Below are 22,460 nucleotides of genomic sequence, written 5' to 3'. Positions count from 1 at the left end.
ATTACAGAGGGCCAGTTCAGAGTTGAGCTATCCCAGCAGGAGTGTTCCAGCAGGGGCATTCCAGCATTTGCTAGCTTCCTGTGCTTTTCGGCAGTAATGAGTTCGGTGGTGGTTGAGGGAATTGTCATCGGGGAAGGGGAATATTGAGTTTCTCTCCCTCCCTCTTCTGCCATTGACCAGGTGACAATCTTGTGAATTTCAGGTCAGAAGATGTGACCTTTCACTGGCAATCAGAGCAATGTCCCCAGAGCAGCAGTGGCTGATGACAGCCTCTCCATTGGGAGCTGAAAGACATACCAAGGACAAACTAGAAGCACTGAGGAAAAGCTACACACACACACACACACACACACACACACACACACACACACATAATGTATGTATGTATATATCAGGACTCTATAGGAACATTGAGTGTTGGAGCTCAGGAGAGACCTGCACCTAAGGGAGATTTCACAAGTTTTCCATGAAGAAAGAAAAGGACATCCAAGAATCAGGAATTGTGAGTTACTCCTTTTGTGGTTGGAGCCCATTCTCCCAAGGGACCTTGTTGTGAAAGGGGAGAATGTGTCCCCAGTTTGGAGAGATATTTTGTAACTACTGTTCTTATTGTACCATTTTTGTAAATGCTTTTTTTCTGAAAGCTAATTAACTGTATCTAGCTAATTGATAGTCAATGGAAACTACACTGGATAGAGTGTTGTGAGTAATAATATTAGAAGCCCCTAGTCCCTCAGGGTTACACCTAGAACCCACCATCTGGGACCTAAACTGCCAGTGTTAGTAGGAGTTGGGGAAGTAATTCTGAAAGGGGTGTTAACATATGAAGAATTCGGAGAAGCATGAAAGACACAAACTTATTGAAAGTAAGCAGAACCAGAAAAATAACACATGAGTAAAACAATTTGAATGAAAAGAACAAAACCACATTTTAAAAAAGCCCCTACCAAGTCAGAACATAGTACAATTATAATACCAAGCTTGCTTGTGAAGAAGAAATAAGGAAATGTATTCCCATTCTTTGTAGTGGTAGAGATGATGTGTGTGGAATATTGCACATATTGTTTGACTGTTAATGTGTTACTTAACTTTGTTGAACAGCTTTCCCCTTCTTCTTTCTTTTTATTCTTTATTATAAGAGTAGGAGAGGGAACAGGGATATATTTGGAAATTAAGGTGATATAAAAAGAAAAGATATCAACATTTTTGAAAACCAATTAATATGTGAGTAGATTGAACTAGTAAATTGATCAGTTGTATCTTTAGCTTTACTCTCTCATTTCTAAGGTTGAATCCATTCTTCAGTGGATCCATGATGTCATAGGTGTAGGTTTATGCTCTGCAGATCTTGATCCATTCATGTTTTATCATCCTTTACAACAAGAAAGCAGAAAGTATCTGGGTATTAAAAACTTTCTTCTGTTGTGCTGAGTATGACAACATTTAAATAAATTCATGGGATTTGAGGAGTCTCAGATTAGTACCCCCAACTCCAGCCTATCAGGAAACCTCCTGATATAAGTATTGTTAGACAGCTCCTCCCATAAACACCCAAGTTGATTAGATGATGATAAGATTTTACACATCACCTGAAGATCAATGTGGCTCAATATAATTTTTTTACTCTCAGATTTCAAATACCTTCATTTCATAGAATCTCCTGGAATCAGTTTAAGGGGTCAGAAACACCTATTTTGATTTCAAATGGTCAGTTTGTAAAACATTGTCAATGCCAAAAACAGGATCAAACTCAAAGCAGTGATGCCTCTTAATTTAGAGAGAACACAGAATTTCCCAGAAAACATCTTAAGTTGGAAATTGCCCAACAGATCGACTTTATACTTCTTTTGTAGTCAATGTATTCCAGCTCCTGAACATTTTTGAGTGAGAAATCTCCCAACAACCAAAGCTTCTGTTCATCTCCTCCCTCTTTGTAGGGTAAACTGGGTTTAGGCTGCCAACTCAAATCCCTTTGGGGGAACCTAAAAGTAGGTGTAAGCTCCCGTCATTTCCACCCCCTTTCATCCTGGTTTGAAAACTGCATTAATTTTGTTTGTTAATGCTTAAATTTCAATTTTGCCCTAATTCATTTTGTTGATATACCCTAAAAATCAAAACATTTTCTTGACACTTCAAAAAAATCCTTTTAATGAAAAATACAAGTTTCAGCTGCTCTGTTTGTTTATTCTAAGCACATAAGACTATCCATTTTATAGCATGGAGAAAAAGAATGGACATGTAAAGATGTAAGGAGGAACTGAGTAAGATTCAACATGATCCTATTACCAAAAGAGGAAGCAGCTCAGAATTGGAGGTGGTGGTGGTGGGAGGAGAGCAGCTGGGAAATCTCCTGCATGGGATCCCAGACAAAGAAAAGGGGGTCCTACAACACTCACAAAAAGAGCTTGAAAACAGGAGGAGCAAAGCCAGGGTATGCCAAAACGTTGTGCTTCTTGAACAGCTCCCAAGCTCCAGAATTCCTGTTCCCTCTCCATCTCTTTCCTCTTCTTTCTTGTCTTCTCTTCTCTACCCCAGCTACTTCCAAAGCATGGAATATACCCAAGAAGGGAGGAATCAATCTGGATAGAATGGAGACTGCACTTGGAGTCAGGAAAACCTAGCCTTTAATTTTGACTCAGCACTTACTAACTAGATAGCCTTGGGCAAGCTACTATTAGCTAGTTTCCTTAAAATGTCTGTGAAATGGGAATAATAATAGCACTGACCTTTAGAGTCACTTTTGGAAATCAAATGAGATAATGTATGTAAAACATTTTGAAAACCTAAAACTTCTTAACCATATGCTGGGTAAGATGTAGATCCCATAAAGTAAGCACTTAAGAGATATTTGTTACATCAAACCTGAAGATACAAACCAAGTGTGTATAAAAAAAGCAATCAAGATTCCCAAAGAACCCATTCTCCTAGCTACTTATATTCTTATCAATTCAGCAACCAATCAATAAACATTTATTGTGCCACTCTGTAGTAGGTGTTTGGGATTGTGAAAATGAAACAGACCTGCCATCAAGGGGGAAGGGAAGAGAATAAGTATTTATATAGTACCTACTATGTGCCAGGCATTGTGCTAAGTGCTTCACAAATATTATCTCATGTGATCCTCACAACAACCCTGAAAGATAAATGCTGTTATTATTCCCATTTTACAGTTGAGAAAACTGAGGCAGAGATTAAATGACTTACCTAAGGTCACATAGCTAGTAAGTATCTGAGACTGGATTTGAACTCAGGTCTTCCTGACTCCAGACTCAAGGTTGCTCTATCTATGTGCCACCAGCTGCCTATATAAGAGGCTTACATTCTATCAGGTAAGATATCATCTATATATTTAAGTGTCTGCAAAACATACATTCAGATTGGATCAGTGATCTCAGTGACTTAGGAGTTCCCTCCAATAACAGAGATTGCTACCCTCCCATGCTTGTCTATCCTGGACTCTTGACCATGTCCTCTCTTCTTCACCATTGTTCTTTCATCATTGTGGGGAACACCCAGTGTAGGAACTCCCTTCACCTACAGAATATAAACCTACACCAATGACCTTCATCTATAGCAATTCATCTGTAACTGATAGTCTTAGCCTGGAATTGCCTTGAGGAACTGAGAGGTTTCACTGACTTATCCACAGTCATGTAGCATGGGATTTAAGCCTGAATCTTCCTGACTTGAAGACTGCTCTCTGTGACTCTCTAATAAAAGTTAAGTGTCAGGGCATGATGGTATATTCCTAGAATCCCTGCTGCTGGGGAGCCTAGGGCCAGGGAATCACTAGAGTTGAGTGACAACACTAAGTTTGGTACCAATCTAGTTGGTTGTTGTCCTTTGTGCTCAAAGAGGACCACAATGGCATTGCTATGTGAGGGTCAAGGTACACTGTGGCTGATCAGACCAATACAAGCTTGGAATGCTCTACTCCAGGTTGGACACAAGTAGTCCATATGAACACTTGGACTGGAGATGTGTCTCAATTTGTGCATCTCACTTTGCTTTTGAGCTACTGCTCAAAATACCAATATCTTTTACCTAGGGAAAGGCAGAGCTGGGGGCATTAAGCTGTCTAATGCAAGGCATGCCAGCCCAAGTCAGAAATGGAGCCATTTGAATCTTCCTCAAAGATTTTGAAATTAGCATTGAGTTTAGCCTGTGAGTGGCCTCTGCACTTCCAACCCAGAGGAGAGAGGGAGACTGTTAAAAAAACAAACAAACCAAGAAGTGTGTTGGATAGGCTTTAGAAAAAGAGGGATGAGATCTTTGGGGAAGGAGGAATCACTCCTAGTTGGGAATATATCAGGGAAGGCTTTCCAGAAGAGGGGATACTTGAAGCTGGACTTGAAAGGAAAGAATAGGTCTGGGGTGGGAACTGGTTCTAGAGATAAGAACTGGCATGTGTAAATTAAGGGGGGACAGGAAAAGGTACCATGAAATTAGAGGATGTCTAGGGGGTATATTATGGGTACAACACAGATCATGTGAAGGGAATAATGTGAAACAAAGTGGTGAAGTTTGTTTGGTGCCTTATTACAGAGAGCCTACACTTCTGCAAGCTAAACAGAAATTTGTAACTTGTTCTGTAGGCAATGAATGAATTATTTGATTTCCTAGAGGTAGATGTCTTAACCTTTTTCCTGCTTTTGTCTTTTCAATTAAAAAACTCATGTGGTCAGTAAGATCCATGAGAATGCATCAACTGAGAATGTTGACCAGTAGGCAGTACATGTGTGATGTTCCTTGACATACAGATCCCTCTAGCTTTGGAGTATTCAGGGACGTTGGACTAGGAAGCAAGAGAGAATGCATTCACAAGAAAGTGACATGGTACAGCTATGACAAAGGGTGCTATGTTCAAGGTCAAAGTCAAAAGGAGAGCTACACCAAGGCAGCAATGGTGGCAGCAGTCTTGTCCTTGCTGATGCCAATATAGGTCTATGCACCCTACTCTGTGATGGGCTAGCCAAGGCCAGAGGTAATCACTGTTCCCAACCAAGGTCTATACAGATGAGACAGGGAAAAAAGCAGAAACTCTTATGTGTGCCACTTCATTCTGGACTCCTAGTTCCATACCTCTACTGAGATTCCAGGTCTAAAATTTCTCTGTCTCCATTTTGGCAATTCCTCTCAACCCTGTTTACCCATCCCCCTACCCCACTCCCTGGCTGATTCTATTACATAATCAGATTAGAGATGAAGAGCTGGAAAGACCTTGATGACCATCTAGCCCAATGCCCTCATTTTACAAATAAGGAAAGTAAGACTCAGAAAGGCCAAGGTCATATAGATAGAAAGTGGTGGAGCCAGGATTCAAACCCAGTTTCTTTGATTTTGAATCCAGTCCCCTTTCCACCATGCCACAATGGAACATAGAACAGGAACATGGTTGAGACCCACGCCATCACAAGAATACCATGAGTACTACTGGTTTTCTGCTGGCTTAGGTTTATTTTAGAAAGAAAAATCCACATTGTCTTTAGATCCCAGAGATCAAACCTCTAGGGTCCTGCTTTCTCCTGAGAAAATATAGAGATGCCCAAGAATGGTTCATTGATTCACATAATAGATTTATTTAATGTACCCATTACTCTGAGGTCCTAAGGGGAAAGGGCAAGCAAGGTCTGGGAGGAGTAAGAACACACACAACTATAAAAGTCATCATTAAGTTAAATGAAATCTAATGGCTCTGATAAGTCCAGGGCCCACATTAGAGGGACAGGGTCAATACCCAATTGCCACAGCACTGTCTTTAAAAAGGTGCTTCATTAAACCTTCCACCCACCAACCTATACACACAAGGATGTGCAAGCAAACACACACACATACACACACACACACACACATACACACACACACACCTCTCCCTAGGTGAAATCTTGGGTCTTATACAGAGGTTTTAAAAGTCTTTGGCACCATCTAGCCTCCTGTGTATAAAACCCAGATTGGCTCTTAAAAATTATATTTCATCCAGAAAGTAATATGTGTCACTTCCCAGATATGCCACATTTCATTCTCACTCCCTCTGCTGGAATGTTCATCTCCATCTTCCCCATGGCACAGGAAAAACTCTGGATATCCTGGGAGTGGGATGGGCATAAAAGACTTCCTGATCACGTTGACAAGTTTTTGATAGATGGTATTTGATCAGAATTTGCTCTCCTCTAATGCTCCACAACTGAGTGGCTAGGCATATGCGTTCTTGGCTGCTAAAATTAGCTGAGCTTGAAACTGTCTCCGCTCACCTTAGACTCCCAAACCCTGATGAAAAAAACCACCTTTTTGCACTCAATTATAATGAGCTGTTTTAAACATAGATGGAGTTCTAATTCATTTGCCCACCAAACTCATAAGCAAGGAGCCCCTTGCCCTTGTCATAAATTAACTCCTTGATCAAATTTTAAATGAATTATAAAAGTTGAAAATTAAATCTGGCCAAATTGGGGGCTTCCCACAGTGTTTTAATGAAGGAGAAACAGCAGCAGTAGTCTTTAGGGCAAGTGGCTTGAAGCAGAGCCATGACAATTTCCTGTCCAAACTCCTATTGCAGATTCCCAAGAACATGAGGTTTTTCAGCTCCTTGGATGATGCAGAAGAGATTCGTTCTTTCCTCTTCTCCCCTCTTACTTAGCATCTTTTCCAGGAATGGAAACAGTTCTAATAAAGCTCTCCCTTAGCAGCAGTGATCAGAGTCATAGAAGGGCCCAGAATACTGTCTGCTAATGTGACATATAGACCATGACATTGAAATATGTTTGAAATGTTTTATACACACACACACACACACACACGAAAAATACAAGAGCTCAGAAGGGTCACAAGAAACAGCATCCATTTTGTTACTACTTTGAAAATTTTGTATACACTTTTAAAAAAATGAACTATATGGAGTAAAAGTTCATGGTTTCCTGTACATTCTTCTTTCTGATGTATGTACACTGAAATGTTTGTGTGTTGAAGATTGTTAGGGTCATTATAAAAATGGTTGAGATAGGAATAGAGATTATACCTGTACTTTCATTTGAATATGGTACTTCTTAGTGAGAAAAATCCCTCTACTAGTCAGATCAGGGTCTTCTCTGTACTGTACTTTAGCATCTTAAGGAGTTGCTCAGAGGATTGAGAGGGGTTAAAGTGTCTTGCCAAGGGTCACTCTACCAGGTTGTGCCAGAGGTGGAATTTGAACCCAGGTTTTCCTGACTTCAAGGCTACCTCTATCCATTATGAGACATTGAATATTTAAAAAAAGAGAATTGAAAAAATATTGTCACCTAGAATCACTGAATCTTAGATATGGAAAGAATCTTAGTGGCCATGAGGCCCAACCCATATTCTTTCTACAACATACCCAACAAATGATCATCGAGACTATACTTAAAGGCTTCTAGTGAACCAAGAGTATTCTGGTGAAATGCTTAACAACAGGTCCCCTGGGGGGAGAAAAAATGCACAGTATACTTTTTTATTTTTTTCTTTTTAGAGGGGGGAAGGCAGGGCAATTGGGGTTAAGTGACTTGCCCAAGGTCACACAGCTAGTAACTGTAAAGTGTCTGAGGCTGGATTTGAACTCAGGTCCTCCTGACTCCAGGGCCAGTGCTCTATTTACTGTGCCACCTAGCCACCCTAACATACAATATACTTTTAAGCTAAACATGCGTTATTAACATTTCTCCATCATTTTCTTAAGCCCCTAGATGATAATCAAAAAGTAAATCAAGCCATGAATTGTAGTTTGCTGATTTCTAAGGAGTGAATGCTCACATTGAAAACAGAGCAATCAATTTGGGTTCCAATTCTAACTGGCACCCTCACACCCCCAAGAGGAGCGCACTATGTCCTGAGGAAACCCATTCCACTTTGGTTAAAATTCTGTCTAAAGAATATTTTTTTATGAAGCCTAAATTTGTCTCTCTGTAACTTTCATCATCCTTTGTTCCTGGTTCTGTCCTTTGGGGTTAAATGGAATAAGTCTAGTCTGTCTTCAATCCCATTTGCTCCAGTTCCTATCTACTGCCCATTCTTGGCATAATAATGGAATCCTCTTTATACCCTTCTGCACCCATTTGGGGAATGTTGGTTAACCCAGTGGGCAGGTATTCCCTTCCCCTGAGACTTCCAAGTCTGTGTGTCCTATAAGAGTAACCAAAAGGAAGGTTATAATAGTGACCCTTTGAGTAGATTGTATTATTCAGTAGCCATTGCTATTCTTTTGATAAATGAAAAAACAGTGTTAATGGCATTGGACCACTAGTTTGCAAATAATTTCTTGGCCATGTTTCCTTTCCCATATTTGGTACCCAGAAGTCACTAAGAGGTTAGTCAAGCAAGTCTGGGGTATTCCCCAGATGCTTCCCTAAAGAAATAAACAAAGAAATATCATTGGAAAATCTTTCCAGAATCATGAAAGATAGAAATACATGAGCTTTAGTCAAAAATAAGGGGGGAAAAAGGCATCTCAAACCAAGAAAGCCATCTAGACAAGCCATTGTTCTTCAGAGTTTTCATCGAGGTGAATACTATGAAACTAGTGACGGAGAGACCAAAAGACAAAAAAACTAAATTTTTTACGGGAAAAGAAAGGTAAGATCTCTAGCTTTCCCTTTCCAAATTTCAGCCAGTGCATCTAGCCTAGGAGGCATTCTGCCAAGTTATTTGTGACTGCAGTTGAGAGAGATGCTGGGGGAGATACTAGAGAATAATACAGAAGAAGAATTGTCTAGGGACACTAGCAACCCCAATTAAAAAGTTCCCATCTGATAAGGTGCCAGCACTGATTCGCCACTTAGCCTCCCAAGATAGATAGTGGTTGAAGGGTTATTTAGATTCGGGGCAATGTCCTATGTCATATGCTTCATTCGATCAGGCAATCAAGATGATTAGGGAGTGTGGGAAAGGTTCATTAATGACCAAGGCAGACGTTGAGTCAGCCTTTCATTTATTACTAGTGTATCCGGATAGTTTTCATCTATTAGGGTTTTAATTTGAGGGCGGAAGGGGCCTTATGCATAGTCTGCAAGTAGTTCCTGTTTGACCTGACACTTCAGAGTTCATCTATGGGGCTTCTAAGTGGGCAATTTATTCTGTACTTGGGTATGCTGCTGGGGGCTTGAGGATTTGAGTTCGTTGCAATTTAGATGTGGTCTGTTGAATTATTGTTTTCCAAAATGACCAGAGCCATTCAGAGCTATGTCTGGATTCTCAGGTTTCCAGGGAAGAGAAATTATGTTCTGGAAAGCATACCACCTTTAGGGTCACAGGGCTATTATTAGCAGGTGAGAGGATCCAGGCCAAGGAGGCAATGGTGACACAATTATCATTTTTTAACAGCCCCATTGATTCTATGGGATTTTTTAGAAGGGCAAGTCTTCTCTCTGTGCTCATCCAAAAGAGACAGAGAGGCACCATTTCCTGGGAGCACAGGCAACCACTACCACCACCACCACCACAACAACAAAAACAACATATTGGGGGCAGCTGGGTAGCGCAATGGATAGAGTACCAGACCTGGGGTCAGGAAGAATCATCTTTCTGAGTTCAAATCTGACCTCAGATACTTACTAGTAGATATTAGCTGGGCAAGTCACTGAACCCTGTTTGCCTCAGTTTCCTCATCTGTAAAATGAGTTAGAGGAGGAAATGGCAAACTACTCCGGATCTTTGCCAAGAAAAATCCAAATCAGTTCACAAAGAGTGGGACACAGCTGAAAAACAACTGAATAACAAAAACATCTCACAGGTTCATAGCACATTGTAAAACCCTTTGACTCCTGTTCTCTCAGATGGTCCTCATAACAACCCTGTGAGGTAGGTAGGTGTGGCAGTTGTTGTCATATTGTCCCATTTTTCATGTAAGAAAATTGAGTTTCAGAGAACTTAAATAACTTGCCCACATTCACATGACCAGTAAGAAGAGTTATGAATTCAGATCACAGGAATTAAAAATCATTTAGTCCAACACCCCCATTGTATTTGTTGTTTTGTTTTGTTTTTGAAGGGGAGAGGCAAGGCAATTGGGATTAAGGGACTTGCCCAAGGTCACACAGCTAGTTTAGTGTTAAGTGTCTGAGGTCGGATTTGAACTCAGGTCCTCCTGACTCCAGGGTGAGTGCTCTATTCACTGTTCCACCTAGCTGCCCCAACATCCCTCATTTTAGAGGTGAAGAAACTGAAGGCCCAACAGGTTAAGGGACTTTCCCAACATGACATGGGTAGCAAGTAGTGAAGCCAGGATTTGAAGCCAGATGCCTTGACTCATGATTTTGTGCTCTTTCCATTCTACTGTTTTAATTTGGTTGCTACTGCTTTCAAAAGTTTGTTTTAATTTGGTTGGAATAGGATGGAATAGTGGAAAGATTACTGGAGGTGGAAAGATTACTGACCTTGCCACTTATCTGCATGTATGACCTTGGGAAAGTTCCTTATCCTGGCTCTCAGTTTCTTCGACTTACAATGATTTCTATGATTCCTTCTAGCTCTAAGTACTTTGATCCTGTGACCTTAACTGAAAACCTTTGCAAGAAGTGTTTGAAAGCACATCTTGCTACACTGAAGGGATCCAGAGGGAAGATAGGGAGAATTTCTACATATTGCTTTTGGAAGATGTTCAAGTCTTGCTGCATTACTATTGGTAATAGAGGAATTCAATATAAGGTAGCTTTGGAGCCATTTTGAGGAGGATTAAGTACTAAAAGTTACTAAAAGACAAAAAAGATCTCATATTGGGTTTTCACTTATAAGGCATTTTTTTCTTTCCTTTTAAAAGTGATGAATTTAAAAAGAGGCTTACTAATAATTGATAATATTTATGCAACATATTAAAGTTTGCAAAACACTTTACATTTATTGTCTAATGTTCTTCTGCTATATACAGTTGTTTTTAAGAAGTGTATATTGGATCTAAAATAGTAGAAACAAAATTGTCCTATTTGTGGCTTTTTCTGAAAATTTTTAAATTCTTTTGTTTTGCTGATGCTCTTTTTTGCATCTCTACCATCTCCCACTAATTCACTGAACCTCTCTCCACCCATAGAAGTCCTCCCTGGTGATGAGGGAGCATAGTCAAACAAAACAAATCATCCTGTTGACTGTTTGAAAATGTCTTTCTCATTCTGCACATCTAGTCCATAATCTCTCTGTTGGATGCTATTTTACAGATTAGCAGTGTATAATTTTGTATGAAAAGAAGAAATATAATCTAATAGTATATGAAAATAAGAAATTAAGAACATATTTTGTGCTCATGCAATATATAAACTGTTGTATATGTTTTCTTATTTTTGGAAATTGCTGTCAAGAAGCAAGAGGCATGAAAATTATTATTATTATTTATCTTTATTATTAGTCTTCTGAAGTCTTTAAGTGTTGTTTCTTTTTTCGTATTGTGGTTATTGTGTAAGTCATTCCTGGTTCTACTAATTTTACTTTGTATCCTTCTTCTCCAGACTGTACTCTGAACTTTTTCTACCAGAAATCTCTTCTTCCTGGAAGCTCATTCCAGCCCTGGAATTCCCACATTAGATGTACCTTCTACCAATGGAGCCTCTGCCCCTGATTAGAAGGATCCTCCCAGAACCTCCATCTTAGGAGGACCTCTGAGGTCAGTCATGTTTCATTCCTGTCTGGGGTAAAATCCAAACTTCTAGTCTTTCATTGCCATTCTTCCCTTCCCTGTTTTAGAGTATCCTTTTTTGCTTCTTTTTATATATTGTCTTCCCCCATTACATTGTGAGCTCCTTGAGGACAGGGAATATAGTTCCTCAAGCTTGTTTTTGTATTCCTAGTAAACACTGGGAATTAATGGTGCATAGTAAGTGCTTAATACTTATTGCCTGAATGACTGATCAGTTCATGTGAATCTTCTCCAAAGCACTCTTTTCATCTCACAAAAATAATCTGGGTAATGTTTTCTAAAACATGAAGAAAAATGTTAGCCTTGGTGCCTGTGTCTCCCCAATCTCTGGGGAGCCTGTCAAAGAGCTCCAGAGAAACATAGCCCTGGGAGTCAAACTCTGGAGTTGGCTGTTAATAAAGAGGCCTACAAGTGACCTTACAACACACAATGTCAGGTTTGGCCAAATCCTGAGATCCCTATGGTAACTGGTGCCATGAGAAGTACAACTTCTAGGAACTTTTCTTTTCTTAAAAAAAAAAAAGTGGTGATGGGGAGGGAACTTGACCCTTATAAATATTGTCTAAGACATTCCCTAAGGCTGTTGGTAGAAGTGACAGGTGCTCCAAAACATCAGTTAACAGCTATAGACCTGGAGGAAGCAGCAGAAATACAATCCTTGACAAGACAAATGTACTGGGTGAATAATCCAGTAGGTTTTGTTCTTCCTTCCCTCAACCTCTAAGAACAAAAGACATGCATCTGGCTCAGTATAGCCCCAAAGGGAGGTTGACCTTGCCCTGTGATGGTTTTAGTTTTAACTATTTCCAGGAGGTTGGATGGGAAACTTTTATAAAGTGTGTCAGAATTTCATCACAGAACTTCTGGGTCAAACCAGTGTAATCCATGGTTAGGCTTTCCTTGGAGGTGCTCATGCTGAGGGAGGGGGTGAGGTAGATGGAGATAGGGAATATGGGGGAATAGAGTGGAGGGAGGACAATAATGTACCTAAATTTGTAGGCGGAAAAATGAAATATTCCAAAGGAAAGGATTTTTGAAAAAACTTTGTGGCCATTCATACAACAAAGCAAAGTTATTTCTTTCAAGGGGAAATAATTTGAATGCAAAACCTGACTTACATTGACTAAACCATTAAGTCCCAGCATAGCATAGTGGAAGGGGTCCTAGAATTGTATCTAGGTTTAAATAGTGGCTGTGTGACTTTGGGGAAGTCATTTTTCCTGTGCTTCAGCTTCTGTGTCTTTCATCATCATCATCATCATTGTTGTCATCTTCGTCATCATAGCAGTAACGACAGCTCGCATTTCTATGTTTCTTTAAAGTTTACAAAGCCACTGGAATCCTCTCCGCTCTCTAGTTACCAATTCTGCCACCAAGTGAAGTATTGAATGTTGGTTGGTCCAGGCTCCTTTGTTTCCAAACCAAATTGCTTAGCTGATTATTCATTTACCATGATAGGTGCCAAGTTTTCTTCTGTAGGTTGTAGGGGAAGATGTTTCTAGTTCACTTGGGAACTCGAGTATGACTACTACTTTGTAACTGGCCTATTTCCTGCTTGCAAGTAGCCACTTGTAACACAGACCAAAGCAGGTGATAATCAAACATTGACTTAATGGGTAATCAGTTACCCACAAGTCTGACTCAGTCAAATAGGGTCAAGTTAAGGCACTTGATAGCCTTAACTCAATTTGAAAATTTTAGTCACATTCCAGGTACCCCAAAGAAAATCTCCAGAGAAAACTGAGACTTCTCTAAAGTACAAAAAATATTTTGGAAAGGGTTATAGTTGAAACCAAAAGCTACGAAGATTACTGCAGCTATGTGACTTGTGCCTCCTTTTATAAAAAGAATGGGGTTTATTTGACTGTATAGTTTATATCAATCGACAAGCATTTCAAAAGCATTTATTATGTGCCAGACACAGATTCTTAGGATGCAAGGACAAAAAGGAAATAGCCCCTGCCCTCAAGGGCCTTAAACATACAAACATAAGTATATAGCAAACATATAACCAAAAACATATGTTATTGTTGGTCAGTCATTTCAGACTCTTCATGACTCCATTTGGAGTTTTTTTGACAAAGATACTTGATTGGTTTGCCATTTCCTTCTCCATTTCCTTTTAAAGATGAGGAAACTGGCTCTTTCTAGGAAGTCCAGAGTTAGACTGCGCAAGATGGGGTAAGTGATCCGTGGTCAGAGGAAGTGTGCCAGCTCCGTCTTCCGTGCCCACGTGAAGCACAGGAAAGGGGCTGCCAAGCTTCAGGCTGTCGACTTCTCCGAGAGGCATGGCTACATTAAGGGTATTGTAAAGGACATAATCCATGATCCAGGCCAAGGGGCTCCTCTTGCAAAAGTAGCTTTTTGGGATCCTTACCGATTTAAAAAGAGGACAGAGTTGTTCATTGCTGCTGAAGGCATCCACACTGGCCAGTTTGTGTACTGTGGTAAGACAGCTCAGCTCAACATTGGCAATGTCCTCCCAGGTGGTACTATGCCTGAAGGGACCATAGTGTGTTGTCTTGAAGAAAAGCCTGGGGATGGGGGTAAGCTTGCCCGGGCATCTGGACACTATGCCACAGTGATCTCCCACAATCCTGAAACCAAGAAAACACTAGTGAAGCTCTACCTTAAGGCTCTAAGAAAGTGATCTCCTCTGCTACAGAGCTGTGGTTGGTGTTGCTGGAGGAGGTCATATTGATAAACCTATCCTTAAGGCAGGTCGTGCCTATCACAAATACAAGGTCAAGAGAAACTGCTGGCCTCGTGTCCGGGTTGTGGCCATGAATCCTGTGGAACATCCCTTCGGAGGAGGTAATCACCAGCATATTGGAAAACCATCCACCATTCGAAGAGAGGCCCCAGCTGGATGAAAGGTCGGTCTCATTGCTGCCCGATGTACTGGTCGACTTCAGGGTACCAAGCCTGTATAGGAGAAGGAGACCTAAAGTACAGAATCCTAACAATAAAAATTATTTTGGAAACTGTAAAAAAAAAAAGATGAGGAAACTGAGGCAGATAGGGTTAAGTGACTCGCCCAGGATCATGCATCTAGTAAGTGTCTGAGACAATTTGAACTCAGGAAGATGAGTCTTACTGACTAGTCCCAACATTCTATCCACTGAGCTGGTGAGGAAGAACTTACCTTCCCCTGGTCACTCTCTTTTATTACAACTTAAGAAATTATTTTGAGGGGTATTTGTTTCTGTTCTGTGTTGTTTGTCCTTCTGAGTTTCAGGTGCTGGGGGTGATTTTCATGGGACCAAGAGTTTGAGCCATGGCAACCTTGGAGACAGGATTGCAAGTGGGATTTACTGCTATTTAGCCTGGCTTTGGAAGCCCAGAGAAGCCAGGGTGCTTGGGACTTGAGACTCAGAGGGGTTTTGGGCTTGGAAATGGGCCTGCACTCCAAGGTCACTGAGCTAAACTATAAACCTAATCCTCCCCCTAACTCCCACTCCAGAAACTAAGGTGATACAAAGGGGAAGGGGAATTATGCCTCCCACATAAACATGTAAGGAGTAAGTTTGTTTATTTATACTTATATCTTCTTTTTCTGTTTAATTTGATGATTTTTAGTTTTCAACATTCATTTCCACAAGATTTTGAGTTACAAATTTTCTCCCCATCTTTCCCTTACCCCCACCCCAAAATAGCAATACTACAGAATACCCCTTACCCTAATCTGTTCTCTCTTATATCCTCCCCCATTCCCCTTATGACTTTCTAGTAGAGCAAGATGGATTTCTATACCCCAGTACCTGTATATCTTATTTCCCAGTTGCATGTAAAAAAAAAAAAGTATATATTTTTTGAATATTTTATTTTAAAACTTTGATTTCCAGATTCTTTCCCTTCTTCCCTCATCACCCACCCCTACTGGGAGGAGAAGTGATTTAATATAGGTTAAACATGTGTAGTTATGCAAAACATTTCCATAGTAGATATATTGTGAAAGAATTATTATATTCCCCTCCATCCTATCCCACCCCCCACTTATTCTATTGTCTACTTTGACCCTGTCCCTTTTCAAAAGTGTATGCTTCTAACTACCCTCCCCCCAATCTGCCCTCCTTTCTATCATTACCCCTCTTATCCCCTTACTTTCCTGTAGGATAAGATACCCAATTTGGTGTGCATGTTATTCCCTCCTTAAGCCAAATTCAATGAGAGTAAGGTTGACCCATTCCCTTTTGCCTTCCTGTTCTTCCCTTCCATTGTAGCAGTTTTCTCTTGCATCTTTTATATGAGGTAATTTACCCTATTCTATTTCTCCCTATATCCTCTCATTATATTCCTCTCTCACTTCTTAATTTTATTTTTTAGATATCATCCCTTCCTATTCAACTGATCCTGTACCCTATGTCTATGTATTCATGTACACATATATACTCACACTCACATATAAATTTATATACACATATACCCTCCTATATAAATATATATGTATGTATACATATATATGTATATGTGTCTGTGTACATATATACATTATATATATATATATCTTCCCTTCAGCTTTCCTCATACTGAGAAAAGTCTCATGAGTTACAATTATCATTTTAGCATGTAGGAATTTAAATAATTCAATTTTAATAAGTTTCTTATGATTTCTTTTCCCTGTTTACTTTCTCATGCTTCTCTTGCTTCTTGTATTTGAAAGTCAAATTTTCTATTCAATTCTAGTTTTTTCATCAAGAATTCTTGAAAGTCCTCCATTTCATTGAATGACCATATTTTCCCCTGAAACATACTCAGTTTTGCTGGGTAGGTGCTTCTTGGTTTTAATCCTAGCTCCTTTGACCTCCTGAATATCATATTCCAAGCCCTTCAATCCCTTAATGTAGAAACTACTAGATCTTTTGTTATCCTGATTATGTTTCCATAGTACTCAAATTGTTTCTTCCTGGCTGCTTGTAATATTTTCTCCTTGACCTGGGAACTCTGGAATTTGGCTATAATATTCCTAGGAGTTTTCTTTTTGGGCTCTTTTTTCAGAGGTGATCAGTAAATTCTTTCAACCTCTATTTTGCCCTCTGGTTCTAAAATATCAGGGCAATTTTCCTTGAGAATTTCTTGAAGGATGATTTCTAGTTTCTTTTTTTAATCATGACTTTCAAGTAGCCCAGTAATTTTCAAATTATCTCTCCTAGATCTATTTTCCAAGTCAGTGGTTTTGCCAGTGAGATATTTCACATTGCCTTCTTTTTTTTCATTTGTTTGGATCTGTTTTATACTATCTTGATTTCTCATAAAGTCATTGGCTTCCATTTGCTCCAATTTAACTCTGAAGGAATTATTCTCTTTAGTGAGCTTTTGAGATTCTTTTTTCCATGTGGCAAATTTGGCTTTTTAAGGCATTCTTCTCCTCATTGGCTTTTTGGGCCTCTTTTGCCATTTGATTTAGTCTGTTTTTTAAGGTGTTATTTTCTTCAGTCAGGCTGTTGACTCTCTTTTCATGATTTTCTTGCATCATTCTCATTTCTTTTCCAAGTATTTCCTCCACTTCTCTTATTTGATTTTCAAAATCCTTCTTGAGCTCCTCCATGGCCTGTGACCAGTTTATATTTTTCTTTCTTTTTTTTTGCCTTTTGGAGAGCAATTGGGGTTAAGTAACCTGCCCAAGGTTACATGGCTAGTTGTGTGTGTGTGTGTGTGTGTTAATCTGAAGCCAGAACTGAACTCAGGTGCTCCTGACTCTAGGGCCGGCACTTTACTCACTGCGCCACCTAGCCACCTCCAGTTCATATTTGTCTTGGAAGCTTTTTTTTTTTTAAGCAATTGGGGATAAGTAACTTGCTCAAGGTTACACGGCCAGGTGTTTCTGGGTGGGTGCTAAGAGTCTGAGCCTGGATTCGATCCCAGGTCATCCTGACTCTGGGGCCGGTGCTCTTACTCACTGTGCTACCTGGCCACCCCTTCTTGGAAGCTTTTGATGCAGGAGTTCTGACTTCATTGTTTTCCTCCGGTTGCATGCTTTGATCCTTTTTGTCCCCAAAAAAGGATTCTATGGTTTGTTTGTGCTTCCTTTGCTTGCTCATATTGCCAACCAATTACTTAACTTTTGAGCTCTTTGCCACAGTAGAACTCTGCTTCCAGAGAGGAGAGCTTTGTCCCAAGTCTCTTGGGTTTTCACAAATGTTGTCAGATGTCTGAGGAGGGTGCCCTCTCTACAGATACCACATTAGCAAACTGGTTTTTCTTACCCCAGGACCACTGCCCAAGAAAGTGACCCACATCCAAGCAGATTAAAGCAAGAGCGATTACCCTTTGAATGGTTGCTTGGTCCCCCTAAAATCTGTAGGCCAGGGGCTCCTGAGGTAGCCATGTGGCAGATGCTGCAGCAGCAACCACTGTGCCTCTGCCACCTCTTGTCCCCAGGGCAGGGACCAGACCATGCCCTTTCTTTCCAACAGAATTCCTGACTGACCTTTTACTTTCTTTTTGGAGTTTATGGGTTGAAAAGTCTGGAAACCACCACAGCTGCTGGTGATTCACTCTCCTGGGGTCTGCTTATGCTGCAGCTGCCTCCCTGGGGCTAAAACCATGGGCTCATGCAGGACTGTGTTCTGCTCCCAGTGCGTTGCCACGGACCCTTTCTGCAGGCCTGCCAGGCTGCCTTCAGCAGGACAGTTGTTTCTCTCTGTCACTTTGTGGGTTCTATAGCTCTAAAGTTTGTTTAGAGTCATATTTTATAGGTATTTGAGGTGGTTATGAGGGGAGGTCACGGAATTTCCTGCTTCTACTCCACCATCTTGGCTCTGCCCCCCAGGACCTACAATTATATCTTCTGAATAAATATTATTGTGTAAAAGCTAATGTTAAGTAGCAAATGGAACAGGGTGCAGAGGACCATACCCCTACAACTGAAGGAGGAACACCATTGGTGGGAACAGCAGCCAATGACAGAGAACCTAGACCTCCCCTCCTCCCCCCAGTCCCCTTGAGAGTACAAGATAACTCTGTGATAAATGATAAAATGTAATCTTCCTGGATTTCACACAGTAGGCAACAGAGTAGTCTGTCTTACGTATGGGAGTTCATCCAGCATTACCTAGGAATAACAGAATCTTGGCCAATGGTAGAGTGCAGCTATCAATAGTTAAGAAAAACAGGAGGGGCTAGGTGGCACAGTGAATAAAGCACCAACTCTGGAGTCAGGAGGACCTGTGTTCAAATCCAACCCCAGACACTTAACACTTACTAGCCGTGTGACCTTGGGCAAGTCACTTAATCCCAATTGCCTTGCCCTCCCCCCTCTTAAAAAAAAGCACAAAACAAAGACTCTTGCTACTCAGATAAAAAAAATCATTAAAAAAGAAGGGTAGAAGAAGTAAGTAAGTTTCCTGGATATCTAACTTGAATGTAGTAAGAAGAATGGCCATTAAAATATTCAGAAATCTTCAGGATACAAAATCCAAGAAAGGAGAAAGAAATAAAATCCATGACTTCAGATGTCTATCATAAATGTGCAAAGAATGGGTAACAAGCAAGATGAATTAGAGATTCTGATACAAGGAGGCACGTTTGACCATAAAGGAATCATTGATACTTGATGGAATAAGCCCTATGACTGGAATATAGCTTTTGAAAATGTAAGAGAGGGAGGAGAGCTGTGGTTTCTTTGGCACAGAATTCACTCAGATGAAGACACACCTTCTAACAATACAGGTCAGCACCTTCTCTGCAAGGTGGAGCGCTGGGCCTACACGTAGGAAGACCTGAATTCAAACCCACATCAGACATACTTGCTAGCTGTATAACTGTGACCAAGTCATTTAATCTCTGTTTGCCTCAGTTTCCTTAACTGTAAAACAGGGATAATAATAGCATCTACCTCCCAGTGTTGCTTCAAGGAGCAAATGAAATAACATTTGTTAGAGATCAGCACAGTGCTTGGCACATAGTAGGTACCATGTAAATACTTATTCCCTTTGCTTCTCCTGCCAATTTATAGTCTTAGAGAATCACCTAGGGTACTGAGAAAGTAATAAACTTGTCCAAGGTCACACAGTCAATCTGTCCCAGAGACAGGGTTTGAATTCATGACCTTCCTTTCTATCAACTACCTACCGGTTCTCTGTTCATATACCATACTATCTCTCATGAATTGTAGAAAAATATATGTTATTCAAAAAACTAGCTAAGATAAGGAAGGCAGCAGGATACTGTTGACTACTAAGAAGATATTCAGGTGGAGAAATCCAGGAGCCAGAGTAGGGAACTATGATTAAAAGCATTTGGGTAAGGAATCAATGCAGGTAGAAATAGAAGCAGTATTTTTAGTGGACTATTCTATAGACCACCTGGACAGGAAGAAGAAATAGATGATTAGAGGAAACAAGTGAAAGAAATCACAAGCATGACATAGAGGTGTATTATAGTACTGATAGAGGACTTCTATAATCTGGACATCTGCTGTAGCCTTCCCTGATAAAAGTTGATGAACTAATATTTTATTTTATTGACCTGACTTAGTGTAATGGTTCAAAACATGGAATCGCTAACATGGGGGAAATCTAGTCTGGATCTGATACTCACTAACATAGGAAGAACTTGCTGTTAGAATTGAAATGATAGGAATCTTAAGGAAAGGCAACAGGCTGATACTGACTGCTTTTTACCCTGCTGAATGCCAGGCAACAGGGAAGCGAGCGGCAGGCAGCTCTGGCATGATCCTCAAAGGGGAGGTTCCAGGTTCCAACTATAGCATTAGAAGAAGGACTAGGAAAAGGTTCCTATGCCAATTGACTAAGAAAAGAGCAGAGAGGCACTGGATTGAATGAGGCTGTTGTGAGGGGACTGCTATTGGTGGAGGGGGAGAGTAATGCTTCTTAAGGGTGTTCTGGGGGGAATGTTTCCACTAAACCTAGCAACCACAAACAGAGCAGCCCAGAGGAGACAGACTTATGACATGGGACATTACAGTAGAGTAGTTCTGGTTGCCCTTGGAGCCTTGATGAGCACAAATATACCCCCCTCTCCCACCATGGTGGACAGAATGTTTCCCGGTCCAAGCCCAATGTGATGGTTCCTTTGTAACAATGCTGCTTCACAGCTGTCTAGTAGCCCATTTGTACCCATATATGGTTCCTCCAGCACAAGATACACACATGGAGTCAGGAGCCTTTCAAGTTGGTGGATGACATAAGTCATCACATCCTGCCATAATTATCAGAGTGCAGGCCTACATCCATAGAAGCTGGGTGCCTCTATAACCTTGCTGTATATTCTTGCTACATTAGGTCCAAAAAAACCTCCTTTTGTTAACTGTTAAATGACTTAGGAATGCCTCATCACATCCCCAAATCAAACCTGAGCTAACAAAGTGCCAATGTCAGGCCTGTCCCTTACAAAGGAATAATCCTGATGGGTTAGAGTTTTTATTATGGTAAGTCAAGAGCCTCCATAAGGTGTGCTCCTCAATATCGACCAACTAGTCAACATCAATTAGCTTTTACAAAAAGCTATTTACTGGGAATGCAGAGTGACAATGATAGTTACAAAACAACTCCCTCATACTAGAAGAACATTCTCCCCATGTGCACACACAAAGTCCCTGATGAGAGTGTCCTCAAAGTCAAAGTACAACAGCACAGATCACTTGTGTAGAGAACATCTGGTACCATAGTACCTCATGAGTCCAGGTCTTAGGAGTCCTTTTCTCTCTTCTGTCATGTTCACTTTGGGCTACATGTGGACAATGGCAAGTTGCTGTCCTGCTTGGTTGGACTGGCTTTTTGCTGGGTGTGGCATCTTAGAAGACCGGTCAATCCACTGCCAATCTAGGTCAGGTAGGTTAATAAGCCACTGTATTGGCTCTCAAACCAGCTTGGCTGCTGCTTCCACCAGCTCCACAACCACTGTTCTGATGGTTCTTTTGATCTGGATGATTATTTGAGCCCTCTCCATCTTGGGATCTCATTCACCTATGGTCAAGAAATTATATGCACAAAAGAAACAGAGATGAAATTCACTTAGGGACACAGTGACTAGGTAAGGGAAAATGTGGCCAGCTTCCCTCTCCTACCCAACACTTAGAGCAGCCTTCCTCTCTTGAAAGACATCAGGAAAGATAATGAGAGACTGTCCATTGAAACTTTTGTACACATGCCTTTCTGGCTCAGCTTCTACTGAATGATCAGTCCTTCTGGCTCCTTAGCCAGTCAGAAGATTTTTTAAAAAATTAGCATCATACAGTACTGAATCTGAGTCATGATTACTGAAAGCAGCTTCCAAAGCTCCATTTGTTGAATTGGCCTCAGGCAGAGAATATTGTACATGCTCTATATAATCTCCTAGGAAGGGCAAATCCAAGCATGCTCTATGACTGTGTCCTTATTGGCAAGTTCCTCCATTGTACTAGAACATAGTATATAATTATATGCCATGAGACAGTATATAATTATAAAGAATGTAAGATGAGAGGAAAGCTGAGAATAGTCTGGTATGCTCCCATAGGTTAGAAATTCAGATTTCGAAGAATCTGAAGAAAGAATAGGTAAGATCTTATGGCCTAAAATGTTAAAGGGAATGGGAGCAGCTAGGTGGTGTAGTGAATAGAGCACTAACCCTGGAGTCAGGAGGACCTAAGTTCAAATGCAGCCTCAGACACTTACCACAAAAACTAGCCATGTGACCTTGGGCAAGTCACTTAACCCCAATTGCCCTCCAAAAAGCAAAAAAAGAAAAATTTAAAGGGAAAATCAGTCCCGTAGATACAGGGAACTCTTAAAAATGATTTTTTTAAAGAAATGTATTTGTTTACTTTTAGTTTACAACATTCAGTTCCACAATTTTGAGTTCCAAATCTTCTCCTCCTCTC

The 22,460-nt window shown here is 40.5% G+C and overlaps 1 pseudogene; it reads left to right on the top strand.

Moving 5' to 3' along the window:
* Positions 1-13,811: 13,811 nt before the first annotated feature.
* LOC138157248 (large ribosomal subunit protein uL2-like) lies at positions 13,812-14,809 on the top strand (annotated as a pseudogene).
* The last annotated feature ends 7,651 nt before the right edge of the window (positions 14,810-22,460 follow it).

The sequence above is a fragment of the Petaurus breviceps genome, unplaced genomic scaffold, assembly GCF_028583685.1.
Source record: "Petaurus breviceps papuanus isolate PSGF00001 unplaced genomic scaffold, PetGlider_PUasm1.0 171, whole genome shotgun sequence".
Taxonomy (NCBI): domain Eukaryota; kingdom Metazoa; phylum Chordata; class Mammalia; order Diprotodontia; family Petauridae; genus Petaurus; species Petaurus breviceps.
The sequence above is the reverse complement of the archived record's forward strand: the minus strand, read 5'-3'. Positions and strand labels throughout refer to the sequence as shown.